Source organism: Hyperolius riggenbachi, chromosome 5 (assembly GCF_040937935.1).
Source record: "Hyperolius riggenbachi isolate aHypRig1 chromosome 5, aHypRig1.pri, whole genome shotgun sequence".
NCBI classification, from domain to species: domain Eukaryota; kingdom Metazoa; phylum Chordata; class Amphibia; order Anura; family Hyperoliidae; genus Hyperolius; species Hyperolius riggenbachi.
Genome location: NC_090650.1, coordinates 142413037 through 142431921, shown reverse-complemented (window position 1 = coordinate 142431921; position 18885 = coordinate 142413037). Strand labels below are relative to the sequence as shown.

At 44.2% G+C, this 18885-nt stretch overlaps 1 protein-coding gene across 1 annotated transcript in view; it reads left to right on the top strand.

Moving 5' to 3' along the window:
• Nucleotides 1-2584: 2584 nt before the first annotated feature.
• Nucleotides 2585-18885, top strand: part of CUL1 (cullin 1) — a 143820-nt gene continuing 127519 nt past the window's right edge. Inside the window, exon 1 of the mRNA XM_068236336.1 lies at nt 2585-2806. The gene's annotated coding sequence lies outside the window, so the exon portion shown is untranslated. The remainder of the gene's footprint in view (nt 2807-18885) is intronic.

Below are 18885 nucleotides of genomic sequence, written 5' to 3'. Positions count from 1 at the left end.
CTGGTAAAGAGCGCATCGCTAGCGGCGTTCGAGTACCCGACGACCGACACGATAGAGCCCGCATACATTACCTGCTCCGCCGGCGCGACTCCAGTCTCCCGGTCACCGCTGCTCTGTCTGCGCTCTGGTCTCCAGGTCCGGCATGCCTCACTTCTTCTAGCCCGGCAGGAAGTTTAAACAGTAGAGCGCCCTCTACTGTTTAAACTTCCTGCCGGGCTAGAAGAAGTGAGGCATGCCGGACCTGGAGACCAGAGCGCAGACAGAGCAGCGGTGACCGGGGGACTGGAGTCGCGCCGGCGGAGCAGGTAATGTATGCGGGCGGGCGGGGGCAGCAGCAGCAGTACCACCACAACAGATTGTGAACGGTTTCAGGCTGAAATCGGTTCACAATCTGTTTGCTGTAAAGGTAGCCATACGATCCCTCTCTGATCAGATTCGATCAGAGAGGGATCTATCTGTTGGTCGAATCTGATGGCAAATCGACCAGTGTATGGCCACCTTTAGGCTTTACAGGGGTGCTTACAATTTAGCACCCCCCAAAATGTAAGGACAGTAAACACACCCCACAAATGACCCCATTTTGGAAAGTAGACACTTCAAGGTATTCAGAGAGGAGCATAGTGAGTCCGTGGCAGATTTCATTTTTATTTGTCGCAAGTTAGAAGAAATGGTAACTTTTTATAACTTTTTTTTTTTTTGTCACAAAGTGTCATTTTCCGCTTACTTGTGACAAAAAATAATATCTTCTATGAACTCACTATGCCTCTCAGTGAATACTTTGGGATGTCTTCTTTCCAAAATGGGGTCATTTGGGGGGTATTTATACTATCCTGGAATTCTAGCCCCTCATGAAACATGTCAGGTGGTCAGAAAAGGCAGAGATGCTGGAAAATGGGAAAATTCACTTTTTGCACCATAGTTTGTAAACGCTATAACTTTTACCCAAACCAATAAATATATGCTGAATGGGTTTTTTTTAAATCAAAAACATGTTTGTCCATATTTTTCGCGCTGCATGAATAGAGAAATTTTACTTTATTTGAAAAATGTCAGCACAGAAAGTTAAAAAATCATTTTTTTGACAAAATTCATGTCTTTTTTGATGAATATAATAAAAAGTAAAAATCGCAGCAGCAATCAAATAGCACCAAAAGAAAGCTTTATTAGTGACAAGAAAAGGAGCCAAAATTCATTTAGGTGGTAGGTTGTATGAGCGAGCAATAAACCGTGAAAGCTGCAGTGGTCTGAATGGAAAAAAAGTGCCTGGTCCTTAAAGAGACTCTGTAACATTAAAAAGATCCCCTGGGGGGTACTCACCTCGGGTGGGGGAAGCCTCCGGATCCTAATGAGGCTTCCCACGCCGTCCTCTGTCCCACGGGGGTCTCGCCGCAGCCCTCCGAACAGCCGGCGACTGTGCCGACTGTCAGTTCAATATTTACCTTTGCTGGCTCCAGCGGGGGCGCTGTGGCGGCTTTCCGTTCCGAACTACACGGAAATACCCGATCTCATTCGGGTCCGCTCTACTGCGCAGGCGCAGGAAACTTGCGCCTGCGCAGTAGAGCAGATCCGACGGCGATCGGGTATTTCCGTGTAGTTCGGAGCCGACAGCCGTCAGAGCGCCTGCGCAGGAGCCAGGAAGGTAAATATTGACGTCACCGCTGCACGGACTCCACGGAGGGCTGCAGCGAGACCCCTGACGGATGGAGGACGGCGTGGGAAGCCTCATTAGGATCCGGAGGCTTCCCCACCCGAGGTGAGTACCCTCCAGGGGATCTTTTCATGTTACAGATCCTCTTTAAAATCAACCTAAAGCCACTAAAAAAAATTAGATTAACTCACCTGGGGCTTCCCTCAGCCCCCTGCAGACGATCGGTGCCCTCGCAGCTCCGGTCCGATGCTTCTGGACCCGCCGGCGACGACTTCCGGTTTCGCCGTCACCGGCCGACATGCATGGGAACGCGAGTGATTGTTCGCGTTCCCAGCCTGTATATCGCCCCCTATGCTGCTGCCGCAATAGCGGCATAGGGGGTGATATATAGGCTGGGAACGCGAACAATCACTCGCGTTCCCATGCCTGTCGGCCGGTGACGGCCAAACCGGAAGTGTTCGCCGGCGGGTCCTGGGCCATCGGAGCGGAGCTGCGAGGGCACCGATCGTCTGCAGGGGGCTGAGGGAAGCCCCAGGTGAGTTAATCTCATTTTTTTTTTTTTTACTTTAGGTTATCTTTAAGGGGGGTAAAGCCCACGGTCCTCAAGTGGTTAATGTCACAGTATTAATATAATCAGCTGCTGTTACAATAGACAAAGTTATAAAACGTCGCTGGTGCATAACAAAAAGATTAATGAGACCGGATGTTAACATAATACAATGCAGCTATTCTGATAACATGATGCAGAGTATCCACAGCTGTGCCAGGACACCAAAGGCAACGTGAGAATACAGTCAGACATTTACGAAGAAAAGAGCCTGGAGGAACGTCACTGAGCTGCTCATGCCCTGAGAGAAGCTCGGATGTATTGTCATTTGAGCCACTTGCGAGCTGTGGGCTTGCCTTATGGTAATTGTGGGAGTTGCTACTGACAATCCAATGGGAGGAGTATAGCTGTGACCATGAGATCACAGGCCTCATCTGCCTTCCAGGCAGGCCTTGTACAGAGAGGCCTTATTTACTGCATATTCCTTCCTCTTGCGTCTCTCTCATTTCTGCCAGAGTAGAAGAGGCTATACTGTCCACTGGCATCAGCCAACATTGGATTTACCCCTCTAACACACGGGTGGAGGACACCAGGACATAGACAGAATGCTGGTAAGATTAATGAGATTAATAGATCCATTTGTCTTTACTCTCCCCTTGTACGTCGGTCTGTGTATCAATCTACTTTTACATCATATCTTTACAATAATAATGTCAGTGTATGTACGTTTTTATCATCAAGCTTAGATTAACTATATATGGTACTTATGAAATGTTTCACTTAATTGAATAAGTGTGTAATAACTAGAACAAACTTTAATAGGAATATTGCTAAAATGTTAAACTCTGCTACATTTGTGGTGGCAAACACTGTCAGGCAGTTGTTACTCGGTTTTGTTAATTGGACAGTGACCAGAGAGAAGCATAGGTTGGCAATCTTGATTATGACCACATTTTTAGGCCTCTGGCACACTACGTGCGATTCCGATTTTTTAATCTGATCCGATTTTTGATTCCGACTAAAACACGTACTGCAAGCTGCTACTTTTTTTTTTAATCGGAATAAAAAATCGGACATATAACAAATCGTAATCGCATGTAGTGTGCAAGAGACCTTAAACTGATACTTTTGGAGCAACTTTTGATGGTTGTTTAGTACTTGTTGTTTAGTAAGAAAATTAATGTTTGTTAAATGTTTTGATAAAATGTAGATAGTGAAGTAGAATGGGCCACAGCGCCATATTTATACTTTCTGTAGACTCCAGCGGTGTGATGGAGACTAAGGCAGGGGAAAGGAAACTGTTTATTGATTGCCGCTATGGAATACATGTATACAGGTGATTATTACCATTTTAGCTCCAATGAAGACCTTATGCAATGGCTGAAAGTGGGCCTTTAGGTATTCCTGCTCATCCATGTGTCCAGGTACAGTCACAACCTCTGCATTTCCTATTGCTACACCCCTAAACACAGAGATGTGGCACTCAGATTGCATGCCGTAGTCAGGCACCTCCATGACCACCATGATATCATAAAACTTGAATGCAACACATGTTATTTTGCATGTTTATCTTTGCCCATGTGTTTATGTTTGCCCATGTGTTTAAACAGTAGAAAATTGCTGTTCAGTGTTATTTTATCAAGGGTCCCCAAACTTTTTCGGTCAAGGGTCGGGTCAACATATTTCAGACTGATGGGGGGCCGGAACATACATAAAATGATGTTGAAAAATTTTACATTGAATCTAGGAATTGATTCCCCCCAATCATGCCCGAAGGAGAACTCCAAGCAGCAGCCATTCAGTCATGCGGCGCCCGAATAACGTCTTTGTGCACCAGACAGTGAAGCATACCCAGGTGACAACCTGCTGTCCAGTTGGACAGCAGTTTAACTTGATGCAGAATTGGATTGGAAGCCAGCGAATGATTGCTCAGATGAATCAGATGCCCCTGGTCTATCATGGGGAAAAGAGAGAGAGAGAGAGAGAGAGAGATAAAGAAATAGATGAGGTGTAGAACAGTGAAGTGAGTCCCCTGGGATTGTGGCGTGACCTGTCCGTTAAGTGTCCTGAATTGGCTGGCTTTTGACTGCGATGGGACTGCGGCTGCTGGTCCGTGTTGTCTTTGTCCCTATGTGATTGCCGGTGTACAGCTGCTGAGGGGGGGGGGGGCAGCCGGTGGGTGGATGATAGGCCTGAACGATTTTAGGAAAAAATTGAATTGAGCGATTTCTGTCTGAAATCACGATTTCGATTCGATTCACGATTTCCTTCAAATCAAGCTTTGTTCCCCGTGTCTCTCTGTCCCCGTCGCTCTTTGTGCACCGCCTGTCTCTTTTTGTGCCCACTTTGTGTCCCCTGTTTTTCTGTGTACCAGCTCTGGGTCTCTTTCTGTCCCCCCAAGCTGCGGCAGTGCTGGTCTGGATATACCTTCCAGCACAAGTCCAAAGATGCCTGTCTATCCACTTCTCCTGCAGGATCTAATGCAGGGCATACTTCCTGTATGTCTTGTGACATACAGGAACCAGGAAGTATGCCGTGCACATGAGCCGGCAGACAACAATAGAGGACAGACAGTGTTGGGTTTGTGCGGAAGGTATGTCCAACATTGCCGATGCTGCGCGCTGCACTCGACGGGACTAGGGGGAAGTATGAAACCACTTCTTCAATCTTCCCCTATGCTGAAATGACGTCATCACGATACTCGCTGCTTTGACGATTCCGAAATTGTGATCTTAGTGATCGCGATTTCGATTTAAAATCGATTTATCTTTCAGGCCTAGTGGATGAGCATGACTGCCATGAAGGATGGATGGGCAGGCAGCTGTGGCCCTGGCTGGGATGTGCAGGGGCCGTGGGGACAGACTGGCGGTAATGGAGGAGCATAGCTGCATTACTGGATGGGCAGGCAGCTGTAGCCCTGGCCGGAATGCGTGTGACCAGCCAGAGAGCAGCCCCTGGCCCCCACGTTCAGGGCAGCTGATGGGCGACTGGGACATACCTCCTTGGTGGCTGCTGCTGGTGGATCAGCAGCAGTTAGACCACACAACATGAGCGTGGCGCCAGCATCCCAATGCCCTCTGGGCACCCAGCAGTGGCAGTGCGCGGTCCTCTGGACTCCCCAGGAACATCGGCAGCACTTGGTTCTTCTGGTTTCCACAGTGGCAGCACGGCAGTAGTCCTGTGATCAGCAATGACACTGGCAGCAGAGGGGGCAGGAGGCCTGGAGGCACAATGTTCGTGTATGGTCTGCCCTGGTGTCCCGATGCGGAGATCCGATGCCTGAGCAGCTGACACTCTGGCCTTCGAGCGGCAGTTCCAGGATTAAAGTTTGCATTGGCAAAAGCAGCCAGGCGAATCATACCAAACCTAAAAACTTTTCCTGTGTGGCTCCTCTATCTGGGCTAAGACAGCCCAGAACAATGAGGAATCAATATTGCCTTAATCAATACAAATTCACAATCTTTCTCAACTTCTGTTTAGGGCTGAGACTCACAGGTACTGTCTCAGCCATGCTTTGGAATCAACAGTGATTCCAAAAGTGCTAGGCTAGTGACAGTCAATGGAGGCGATCCCACAGGAGCAATTGCAATTTTGTTTCTGACACACACTTAGAAGCCCTTGGTTGGTGAGTTGCTCCATGGTGGTGTCTAGAAACAGATTAAAGTAAAATGGGGCCCTTGGCAAGGTGGCTACTTTGCCTTCCCTCTGTTTGCCACCTGACCTGTTTGATAAAGTGAAGTGGAGACAATGGCTCAGAGGAGATGGCAGGCAAGTTCCTGGCCACTAGCTAGCCGCTAGGCCCTAGCCTTGTGGATAATGTAGCCCAGGAAGTGTGTCTTCCTGCATAGTCACTGTTCACCTCTCACATCTGTGGCTTGTGCTCCCCACAGTTACCATACTAGGCCATCATAAAAATTTCATTCATCCACTCACAGTACTCTTTAACCACAGCACCCTGTGAACAGTTCAAAAGTTTTGCCATTTTAAAAATGCTGATGACGATCATGGGTTTTTCAATGTTTGAAAAATTGTGCTTTTTCACCGTGACAGCCACAGTTGCTATATTGCCAACTTGTTGGCATCTAACCTTACAGACCAACAGTAGAAGTAGAAAAGTGTCAGGCTCTGTCATTATTTCTGGCCTAGTCTACACTCAGGAAAAATGGCCTCACCTTCTGTGCATGCAAACAGCAATGAATAAAACTTTTATGTAGAATGCAGCACAGGTAGAACCTTTGGTAGTTATTTCTGTCCTTCACTTGCTTTCCCTGTGACACCTCTGCACTACCCTAGAGCAATTGGTGTCACATGGGCAATTCTAACCAACATCAACACAGGCAGAAGTAACAAATGTTCTAAACTTACCCTTCTCTAGCGCAGGGCTTTTCAGCCTGTGGTACGCGTACCACTGGTGGTACTTTGCTGTGGGCTAGTTGGTACACACCAGGTTTGCCTGCCACTTTATTGCCCACCTACCATTTGTCTTGGTTCCATCCTATCTCCACAAATTTTGGTTCCCCCATACTCACTCCTCACTGTGCTGCCCTGCGGCTTACTTTACACCTCAGATCCTGTATTTGAAGTATATGCACAATCACTGTGCACCGTTCGCCTGGCTGTCTCTTCACTGTGGCTCTATTACCGCTGATCTGAGGTCTGAACTATTCTGCAGGGCAGCACAGTGAGGAGTGAGTGAGGGGGAGCCTAACTTTGTGGTGAGTCACTGCCCAGCTCTCTGGTGGTGAGAGGCTGCCTATATTGATGCAAGGGGGGGATTGAGGAACTGGAAAGGCTATAATTATTGGCCATCTGTGGGCTAGCAATTTAATTTTACTCCTTTTCCCCATTGATGCCTTCTTCTCCATATGCCCCCCCATTTCTCAAAGTGTACCTGTAAGAAAAAAGTTACCCTGGGGGTACTTGCCTCCAGAGGGGGAAGCCTCTGAATCCTAAAAAGGCTTCCCCTGTCCTCAGTAGAGGGAATCCAGCACTGGGACCCCCCAAAGATCTCCATGTGCAGTAGCTGCTCTCCGCTCAAACTCTGGTGGCTACTACAGCTGAGCCCGATCGGGTCTGCTCTACTGCGCAGGTGCACTGGTGATACTTGAAGATGTAGGTGATAAAAGTGGTACAATTAGTGAAAAGGTTGAAAAGCCCTGCTCTAGCCAAGTGTAAAAAAAAAATGACTGAAGTTATGTCCTAACTTTTCCTGTTCCTAAAGAAAATGGGCCAGTTTTCTAAACCAGTTAGGACATTTTTTCATGCATTATATTACATTTTTACTATCAGAACTTAGATTTGATCAAAAGACATTGAATATGATGAAAACCCATGAATAATGAAGGTCCTCTCGATCAATGTTTGACCATTTTAACAATGTTCCTTTCTTGCAATCGAGCAGGCAGATGTGTGAGGCACCTGTGAACAGGAGCAACATACAGTATGGTCGCTGGTTGTATAGTTTTGTACTGCATTAAGCACAACAAAGCTGGCAGTGTTGGTGGTACAACCAATGTTAGTTTAGATTACATCTATTATTGACTGGTGCAATGTGGTAGACCAGAAAAAGTAGTCAATAGCAGGGAGATAGTGAATGTTTCCCTGGCCTTCTAGCATATGGTCAGCTTAATTTCTGTACCAAAGCAAACCTAAGAACGCATGGTATTATGCTAATTACACGCGATACAATTTTCTGACAGATTTACTGACAGATCGATTATTTCATACAGGTCCGTCCTGATTTCCAATCGATTTTCCATTCACTTCTCGGAAAATGGATGGGAAATTAGATCGGACCTGTTGAAAATAATCAACTTGACAGTAAAGGCCCATACACATGTCGGACTTTTGCGAACGACGGGTCGTTTGAACGTCCCGTCGTTCAGCCGTCCGCACGCGAAATCGGGCGTGTGTGCAGACTGTCGTTCGGGTGATAAGACTAAGTTTGAGCGATCCACCCGGCGGATCACTCAAACTCAGTCTTATCATTCGAACGACAGTCTGTACACGCCCGATTTCGCGTGCAGACGACTGAACGACGGGACGTTCAAACGACCCGTCGTTTGCAAAAGTCCGATGTGTGTATGGGCCTTAAATCTGTCAGAAAATTGTATTGTGTGTGTACCCAGTATAAGAAGTATAGGCAGGCCTCCCCATAACACATAGCCAATCCCTCAGCCAGTACATGTGATTTGTTCCAAATGCTTTAGGTCACATACCTATATCCTTGCCCTTTATCCATTCTGTCAGCAGAGAGAAAATTCTTTTGTTATTTGTAACCCTGTTCAACCTGTTCATATTTTAAAGTGCCTGAAGACCAAACATGATCTCTATCCCATATGACGGGCTATGGTCAGACTAGGTAACAGCTTTATGCCTGTTAGCATTCTCTGGTTTCTAAAGGTATTTATCAGAGAGGTGGGATTATTCAAGATAATCACTATTTTTTGTATCTAGGATCGCACAGTTCTAGAGTTATTTTCTGGATCCCCCCTCGCCTCTATTTATGTAGCCCCTAATACACACTCCTAAAAGTTCTGGTTCACCATGAGCTTGCTGGGTACTCTATAACTCTGAGTGCTTCAAATCCTACCCCAGAAAGCCACATTAATTCATGCCATGCACTGATGAGGATCAACTAATCTGAAACAGTCAGTATGCCTGTTGGATTATTGTGGCTCTGTACAATTAACAAGATGACACATCATTGCATTCCAGTGGTAATAGAGGTGTGGTTAGCTTACAGGGACAACAAAGTATGATTTGCATATTCAACAGTGATGCATCATGGGAGACATCATATGCTCACTCCAAACTGAATAATTGCAAATACCTTATGTTTTAAGAAGGCACACTTTTGTTTTCCATAAGATTTTAGTAAGAGGGCTTTTTGGTCCTTTGTAGCCCCTTGCACATTCCTAAGAGTTCTGGTTCATCATGAGCTTGCTCGTACTTTGTAACTCTTTTTAGGGAGGAAGATTGTTATTTGCTATGAATATTGAGGAAAATAAATTCAAATACCAATCTTTAGAGTTGTACTCTGGCCTAGAAAACCATCAGTGGTATCCAGATAGGCTTTTAAACATAGATAATTGTTTTTACTACAGGTCTTTGTGTTACTCTCTTTTTTTCAACTGTAAAATATTTCAAGTGACACCAAACATAACACAATAGAACGGAGTAATGAAAAGCAAATTAGCGTCTGCATTTCTCCAAACAGCCAATGAAACTGTAGCTGAGTAGTACAAGTACAAGTAATACTTCACTTGTATATGGATTGGATACTTTTGAACTGTTTAAAGATGGTCTTTGATTTTCCGTGCTAAGTCTTTTTCTGGGATCTGCTCACTGCATTCTCTACAGCACAGAGCGGAGCTGCCATCATACCCTAAAGGTGGCATTTGCATATACGCCTGCCCTCGCATGTTTATGGCTAGCTTTATCAGTGTAAAAGATGAAAAAGAGTGTTTGTAGTCAAAAAGTTACTGTGGGTGAATGTGGTTAATCATACACATCATACAAACTTTCCAAGACACAAAGCCCCTTTGTCAGGCTGACCGAGCAGCCACACATGAAGTATCAAATATTGTATAAGCTCTACAGCACAGGGGACTGTATTTCTTTGTACTCACAATTAACCATAAAGGGAAATTGATGATATTTTTTCCTGTCCTGTCTCCTGGCTCTTCATTCTCTTATAGGGTGAATAGTTTAGCTGTTGGAATAATGTACTGTATACACTCTTCTGTATAAAACAAAACAAGTATTCCAGATTAGATTGTCGGCACATTAAAGTTCCATTTTAGAGACAAGTGACCCTGCTCCTAACCTCTAGTGGCCTTTCTACTCTATTCCATCACTCATTAGTTTACTTTGACCTTCCCCATGACCAACCCAATTCATATTCAGCCACCAGCTGCCTGACTAGGATGGTGGTTCACACATGTTCACATGTGTTGGCATTGGGCCTTGTGCTTAAAGGAATACTATCGATACCCAAGTGTTCTAAAATGACAATGTACAAATAATGTCTAAGTAGCTGTGTAAACATTTTCCTACTTTTCATGTTAAATATCAGAGGCAAAAGCTGTAATTTATTGAGGGTAGGATTTAGCTGTATTGGGACAAATCAATTGCAGAAGGGGTGTCTGCTTCAAAGCACAGCCAGAGTTCCATATCAGACTACAGAAAGCAAATATCAAACATATCAAACTCTGAAAGCAAAAACAGTATGAAAAAGCTGTGACAATTAGTTACATTTCCTCTGCTCTCTTCAGACAGGTCAGTCAGAAACACAGGACACGGGAGCTGCAGCTGTTGGGAGCTCTCTTCTCTGTCACACACAGAGCTACACATAGGCCTCGATTCATAAAAGTGTGTGTGGTTAATGAAATCCGTGCGGGAAAACTCCGCGCACGGTATTCCACACTTCTGGGTGGTCATTCATAAAATTTTGTGAGTTGCGATAACAGAGCGGAGATCTCCCGCTCTAGGCTGGCGGTACGTGGGCAGAAGGCATGCGGAAATGTAGGAAGCTGCCGGAGTCCCTCCGTGCGCTGCTCACTGTGCTGCTGCTTGGGAGGTCTGTCCCATTCACTTGCTAGTATTCCGCATGGTTATCGCTACATCCCGAGGTAGTGGTAATCCCCGGCCGCATACCGCTTGCGGTAATTTTTATGAATGGGCATTTTGTTACTTTTAATAACATAATCACCGCACAAGGCGGTGATTTATCGCTCTGCTCGCGAATGTCGGCTTTTCATGCGGAAACAGCCTTTATGAATACACATTTTGCTTAATTGTCGGTAAAGTCATCTGTTTTCAGCATTTCCGCATGCGGGAATGCTTTATGAATCGAGGCCATTGAGTTAACTGATCAAGTGTGAGGGGAATTTCCCCTCTCCTCATGGCTCAGTCAGCCCTCAGTTTTGGCATCAGTAAAGTTTGAATGTATTTTGATAACAGTAAACAAAGAAGTTGCTACTAAAATGTATACACCAGTACTTAGCAGCACTTCCAAAACAATTCCTGTGTCAATTGAAAAAAATATGTGAATCGATAGTATTCCTTTAAAGAGTAACTGTTAGCCCAAAAAAATCAAATTTAAATCTCTATTGCAATGTGTTAAATAGTTTGTAAGGGAGCCAAAAGGGCAATGCTGAAGTTAAAAAGCAATCTAATTTTTTTACTGTGTGGCTATCATTCAGTCTTTTCTCCAAGCTCCTAAGGAGGACGCAAAGCCGCATAACAGATACTGCAGAGCATGCCTATGTCTGCCCGACCCCCCCCTCTCCCCTCCAGGACTAGGTGCCGATGTCTGCCTGACCCCCTCTCCCCCCCCAGGACCAGGTGCCGATGTCTGTCAGCCCCCCCCCCGCAAGAGCCGATGTCTGTCCGACCCCCCCAGGTGCGATATCTTCTCACCCCAAACAGCTGACACGGAGAGAGAGCGGGAGCGGAGTACATCTACACACTTCCAGCGCCGCCACCGCAGAGCAGCCGCCGCCGTGCATCTCTCTCCTGCTCGTGATTCTCTCACATGTGACTCGGCGGCGGCTGCTCTGCGGTGAGCCTTTGATTCTTTTTCACCTCTTTCACTGTCCTCCTGGTCAGCAAAGGTGTCACGTTTGGCTTCTGACCACATCCTCCGAGATTTTCCACAGTTTGGAATACCTTTAATAATACTTTGCACTGTAGACACTGAAACTTGAAAACATTTAGAAATGTCCTTGTAGCCCTTTCCTGACTTGTGAGCAGCCACAATGCGCAGCTGCAGGTCCTCACTGAGCTCCTCTGTTTTAGCCATGACTGTCCACACACCAACTGCAGAGAGCTGCTGTTTTTCACCTGTTGAGTTGATTAAAACAGCTGTTCCCAATTAGGATGCTTTAGAACAGCTTGGACTATTTGGAATGGTATAGAAATTTGGATTTTCCCACAGACCGTGACAGTTTGTGAAGGGTATGAATAATTTTGGACTAGATACTTTTTGCTCAAATCTAAATAAAAGCTGATAAATGTTTTTTTCCCACAATTATGCCCCTTGTACATCGTCTTATTATCTTTTGGAAGATACCTATGTAATTTCCCATAAAAAAATGACTTCCTGGTTGAATAAAAGTAACTTTAAGCCCAAATTTGCAAGGGGTATGAATAATTATGGGCAGCACTGTATGTGAGCGAACATGTGTTCACTTGCAAATATGCAGAATAAACAGATATTCCCCGTTTGTGAGTGTTTGTGAATGGGCCCAAACATGTTCACCATTCGGCTGGAAAAACTGCACCACTAGAACTTTGGCAATCACTATTGATGGCATAGTGGTCTGTGCATGGGCATCAACCTGAATTTTCCAAACGTCCATCCCAGTTTCATGCCGTACTTTTGCTTCTGATTCATTCTGGTTGAGTTCATTCCAGGCCTTCACCCTCAGTCTCCCAAACCACTAGCGAATGTAACCTTCTTCTGTACAGGAGAGCATTAACTATGTTCTTAGGGTGTGCATCCCTCACTGGCCCAACCCTTAACAAATCCATTTCATATTCAGCTGGCAGCTACTGGCATAGTGGTTTGTGCAACCATGGTAACCTGGCCCTCCCTATCCCATCTAAATCTTGTGCCCGCCTATTACGTTTGGTACCCACCAAGCAACAGAATGATACTTGCTCAGCCAGCACTGTTAAACAGCACTGTTGATTGTCGCTGCCCTCAGCCATAAGCAATGATAGGTGTAAACAGCAGAAAATCTGTGCTTCAGCACAGTTTACTCATTTATTGTATATTCTGCCTAAGGGAGAGGAAGGACTATATTGAAATGAGATGAATGGTGGGTTGGTCAAGACTGACTCTGAGAGTGTGCTATAGAACAAATGTTTTTGTTTTTGTTTTTTTTGGGTTTTTTTTTAACTAGCAAAACCAGTGAATACTACAGCAGCTAAAGCAAGCAGCACAGCACCATTTAAGATACTGTCATTATACATAATAACCGATGATTATGAATGATGCATGAGGATGATATTTCTGCATTGTGGTACAGACATAACTATAGCTTATAATTTATAGTGTTGTTTGACAGCATTTGCGCCATACAAATAAAATCCTAACCAGCTAAAATAATGGTACGTGGAAATGTAAACAACTAGCATGCAGCATCAAGTAAGAAATAAAAGTAAGGGTAAAAACGAAACGTAACCTTCATGTGATCAAACGCCACAAGTGTTTCCTCATCACGCGTATCTGATTTCATTGCTGGCATTCTCACTAGTCAGTAAATATCAACAGAACCCTGCAAATCAAGCTACTCAGCCTAGCACCTTTTAAGACCATTCATGACCGCTGAAATATCAATCAGTAAAACTAATATACTGTACTTTTATTTGCTGAAAAACTCTGTTTCCAGTGATAGCAACCAGCCACTAACATTGTGAAAAAACCACAGCAGTTAGTTGTTTTGAATGGGATGTGTTTGTGGTAGCTGTGACTACTGTGACACAGCCTTTATGTCTTTTCAAAAACTCTACTTCTCTGACTGACAGCCACTTACTTCCTCCTATGGCAGTAGCCCTCCAGAACACATCATCAGGAAATGAAGGATGGAGCAGGAAAGCTTGGCACTACTGCATTGTGCAAATCCATAATAGACACAAGTAAATGCAGCATTTATGGCGGCGGCAGGGTGATGGTAGTGGGCACAAAAAGGTGCATGCCCTGGCAACCGTTTCGCTATAGACTAGCTTCTTCTGAGGCTTGTAGTGCTCATGGATTTGCATGATGCATTTACATGTTTTTGGCAATAAATGTTCAATAGTGCCAAGCTTTCTTGCTCTACCCTTTGTTTGTACAAGCCTTTACTACAGCTTTGAGCACATTGAGCACTTGGAACTTGCCACAATACACACAGCCCTGTTGTGCCCTCACTGCAGTTCATCTGTCTGTATGCCTGCCACTCTCACCGACACATCACCGGGCGGCCTCAGTGGGATTTTATTCCAGAAGCCTCATCAGGATCTAGTGATTATATGTCAGGGACTTTTCCTATTATCAGGTCACTGATTGTACCCCGGGCCACACTCTTAATGATTAGTCCGTAAATTGCCCCATCAGAGGTTTTGTATACCTTTTTAAATGGCCAACTATGGGTGGAAAAATATACTGATACTGTGTGGCATAGAACACAAGCTGCTGTGCTCATTCTGAGTCCAGTAGCCTTTTCACGGACATCCATAAGAAGTCAATATTTATCGTATATACTCACATATAAGCTCTCCCCCGCTGTGCCACCCTCCTCCCCCCAGGATGCAAACGTGAGCAAAGACAGGTAGCTATACCAAAGTCCCAGTGCTGAAACTAGGCACTCCATAGCAGTCATGATATACTGCGTGAGGTGTACAAGGGTAATCCAGGGTTCCGGCGATCATCTGACCCTGAATTACATCTCCCTCCAAGTTGCGACGACTCATTTGGCTCAGGGTGAGCCAGGATTTGGCTCACCCTGCACCCAGCTTACCAGCGGTGTACATATACATATCCACATATACATGCGGAAGCACGCACAGTAGCGCACTTCACATATAGGGGCCCCTAACATGTCACCAGGGGGATATCATCCACAGATAAGACGACCCGCAAAAAGTCAGCTTGTCTGTTGTGATATATTGTACCTCTTTCCTGATGGGTATCTATTTTACAGCTAAATACTTGCAAAATGAACTTTGTGTCATAAAAACCTTGTTAATTTGATGTGGCACTTTTCACGGATTGACATGTTTTGCGACTTGAACAGAGAACAAGCGGTGCCTGCTGACTAAAAAGCTAGGCCATACATTCATCATTTTTTTTGTTTCATTTCTGGTCAATTTAGTCACTTTGAATCAATTTGCTTTATCTACTGCTCCAACATATGCGATCGATTCACTTTCGACTGATTTTGTGTGCTTTATTGAAGGTCTGATCGGACATGTTGGAAAATCTATGCATGAGGGGGAGAGTAGATGTTCTATAGCGTTGCACTGAATCAAGCAGTACAACACTTGTGATTCAATTGATGCTCAAAGGTTTTCACTAAAATCTATCAAAATTGAGTTTTCTGCATAGGATAGGAATCAATAAGTATCCAAATTGAATTCCAAGTGAGATTGATAGGCAGTGGCGTAGCTAAGGAGCTATGGGCCCTGGTGCAAGTTTTACATGGGCCCGAAGCACTCTCTATACATAAACAATTGATACGGGTCACCAAAACCTGCCAAGGACAACATAGGCCTCGATTCATAAAGCATTACCTCATGCGGTAATACTGAAAACAGCAGACTTTCCCGACCACTTAGCAAAGTGTCAATTCATAAAGGCTGTTACTGCATGAAAAGCTGACATTACCGTCCAGGGAGATAAATTACCGACTTGGCTGTAGTTACCGCCAACACATGTCAGTAAATTGTCAGCAAATGTCAATTCATAAAGCCTGCAACAAGCGGTAAGCCTGGCGGTAGTTACCGACACCTCTAGTGAGGCGTTAACAAGTTACCGACAGCTCTGACAGTTTTGATGAATGCAAAGTGCAGAGAGCCGAAGTCTGTTTGAGTCACCAGTGGAGAGAGCCAGAGAGCTGTCTGTGTGAGTCATTTCTGCAGGGCAAAGAGAGAATCGAGACACTGTTCTACTCTACCGCTTAATGGGCTGCGGTAATTTACCGACCTCCAAGGGCAGCTGGAGGTCAGCACAGGACCAATAAAGAGCTAATACTGCGGGTGAGGGAGGGCCCTACGGGGCCCCGGTGAGATTGAGACCTCTGCAACCCGTATTGCTATGCGACTCTTAAAGAGACTCCGTAACAAAAATTTAATCCGGTTTTCTTCCATCCTACAAGTTCCAAAATCTAGTCTAATGTGCTCTGGCTTACTGCAGCACATTCTACTATCACCATCTCTGTAATAAATCAACTTATCTTTCTCTTGTCAGACTTGACAGCCTGTGTCTGGAAGGCTGCCAAGTTCTTCAGTGTTGTGGTTCTGTGATGCATCTCCCCCCTCCAGGCCCCTCTCTGCACACTGCTGTGTGTTATTTAGATTAGTGCAGCTTCTCTCTGCTCTATTATCTTTTACAAGCTGGATAAATCCTCCTCTGAGCTGGCTGGGCTTTCACATACTGAGGAATTACATACAGGCAGAGCTGTCTGCACTCTGCAGGAAGAAACAGCCTGACACTTCAGTGGAAGATAGCTGCAGAGGGAAAGAAACACACAAATGATCTCTTGAGATTAAAAAGGAAGGGTGTATACAGCCTGCTTGTGTATGGATGTATTTTCTATGTGTGGACATACTGTACATCAACCTACTTCCTGTTTTGGTGGCCATTTTGTTTGTTTATAAACAAACTTTTTAAAACTGTTTTTAACCACTTTTAATGCGGCGAGGAGCGGCAAAATTGTGACAGAGGGTAATAGGAGATGTCCCCTAATGCACTGATATGTTTACTTTTGTGCGATTTTAACAATACAGATTCTCTTTAATAGGTTTTTTATATTGGGCCATAATCGATCTGTGTATGACTAACTTATGTACACATCTCTGCATTTAACATGTATTGTATATCATAGCTATTATTTAGCAAATGTGGTTCTGAATTTATTTTTAATTCATGCCATTTCCAGTTTACAAAAGACAGTGCACCAGTTACATATCTCATCTTGTTGTGTCTGTGTCCTTACTGTTTATTGTAGAACTTACAAGAGCACTGTATCTTTTATATAAATGGAACATACTATTCCTGTCTGGGGAATTTCCTTTCAACACAGGGTAGGAAATGTTTATCTATAAATGAACAGTTAAGAAACCACTGACTGTTATAAAGAGTTCAGAGATGAACTTACAAAGGTAATATGAGGACTAAAGAAGGTTCAGTACAGGCAGCAGTAGGCAGATATGTAGCTGGACTAAGCTAGCATGTTACTAAAAAATTTAAGACTTAACGCTAGGGGTGATCAATGACATACAAATACTTCTGAAATTATGCAAATTTTTATGCAAATATATGCAGCTTGAAAAAGGACCAATCAATTTAAACCTGGGTTTAAATTGATTGGTCTATTTTCAAACTGCAAATACAGTGCTGCCTGTAATTATTCTCACCCTCTGGCAAATTTTGACTTAAAGTTACTTTTATTCAACCAACAAGTAATTGTTTGAAGGGAAACTATATATAGGTGTCTGCCAAAAGATAATAAGGCAATGCACAAGAGGCATTACTGTGGAAAAGAGACAATTCTCAGCTTTTATTAACATATAAGCAAAAAGTGTCCAGTCCAAAATTATTCATACCCTTCATAATCTGTCACAGTTTGTGGGAAAATCCAAAGTTGTATATAATTCCAAATAGTCCAAGCTGTTCTAAAGCATCCTAATTACCATGAATAATTGAGAACAGCTGTTTTAATCAACTCAACCGGTGAAAAACAGCAGCTCTTTGCAGTTGGTTTGTGGACAGTCATGGCTAAGACAAAGAAGCTGAGTGAGGAGGACCTGTGGCTGCTCACAAGTCAGGAAAGGGCTACCAAATGTTTTCAAGTTCCAGTGGCTACAGTGCAAAGTATTATGAAAAAATACAAGATTTTCCACACTGTAGAAAATCTCAGAGGACGTGGTCAGAAGTCAAATGCGACACCTGTGCTGGCCAGTAGGATAGTTAGAGAGGTAAAAAAGAATCCAAGGATCACCACCAAGGCCATCCTGGTTAATCTGTGCTCTGCTGCTGGCAATATCCCCTCTGCTGGAGGCAGACAATCCAGCAGACACTGCAAACTGCTGGGTTCCGCAGATGCAGACCAAGGAGGACACCAATTCTCCAGATAAGGCACACAAAAGCTGGCTCGGCCTTTGCAAATGCTCATATGGACAAAAAAGAAGACTTCTGGTCTTCTGTGTTATGGTCAGATGAAACAAAAATTGAATTGTTTGGTCACAATGATGTTTCCTTCATTTGGTGTAAAAAAGGAGAAGCCTTCAACCCAAAGAACACCATCCCCACTGTCAAACATGGTGGTGGGAATCTAATGCTTTGGGGGTGTTTTTCAGCCAATGGACCAGGGAACCTAATCATAGTAAACAGCACCATGAAAAAAGAGCAACACATGAGGATTCTCAATGACAACATCAGGAAGTCTGCAGAGAAACTTGGCCTTGGGCACCAGTGGACATTTCAGCATGAACATGATCCAAAACACACAGCAAAAGTGGTGAAGAAAGGGTTAGCAGACAACATTAACATCTTGGAGTGGCCCAGCTTCCCTGTGGAGGGAGTTAAAGATCAGGGTGATGGCAAGAAGACCCTCCACCCTAAAAGATTTGGAGCTCATTGCTAAAGATGAATGGGCAAAAATACCTGGTCTGCAATTATAGGAAGCGTTTGATTGCTGTAATAGCCAATAAAGGCTTTTCTATTGATTATTGAGAAGGGTATGAATAGTTTTGGACTGGACACATTTTGCTCAAATGTAAATAAAAGCTGAGAAATGTTTTTTTCCCACAATAATACGTCTTGTGCATCGTCTTATTATCTTTTGGAGACATCTATGTCCTTTCCCATCAAAAAATTACTTGCTGGTTGAATAAAGTAATTTTAAGTAAAAATTTGCAAGGGGTATAAATAATTATGGGCAGCACAATATTTGCATAAAAATGCATAAAGTATTTGCATCTT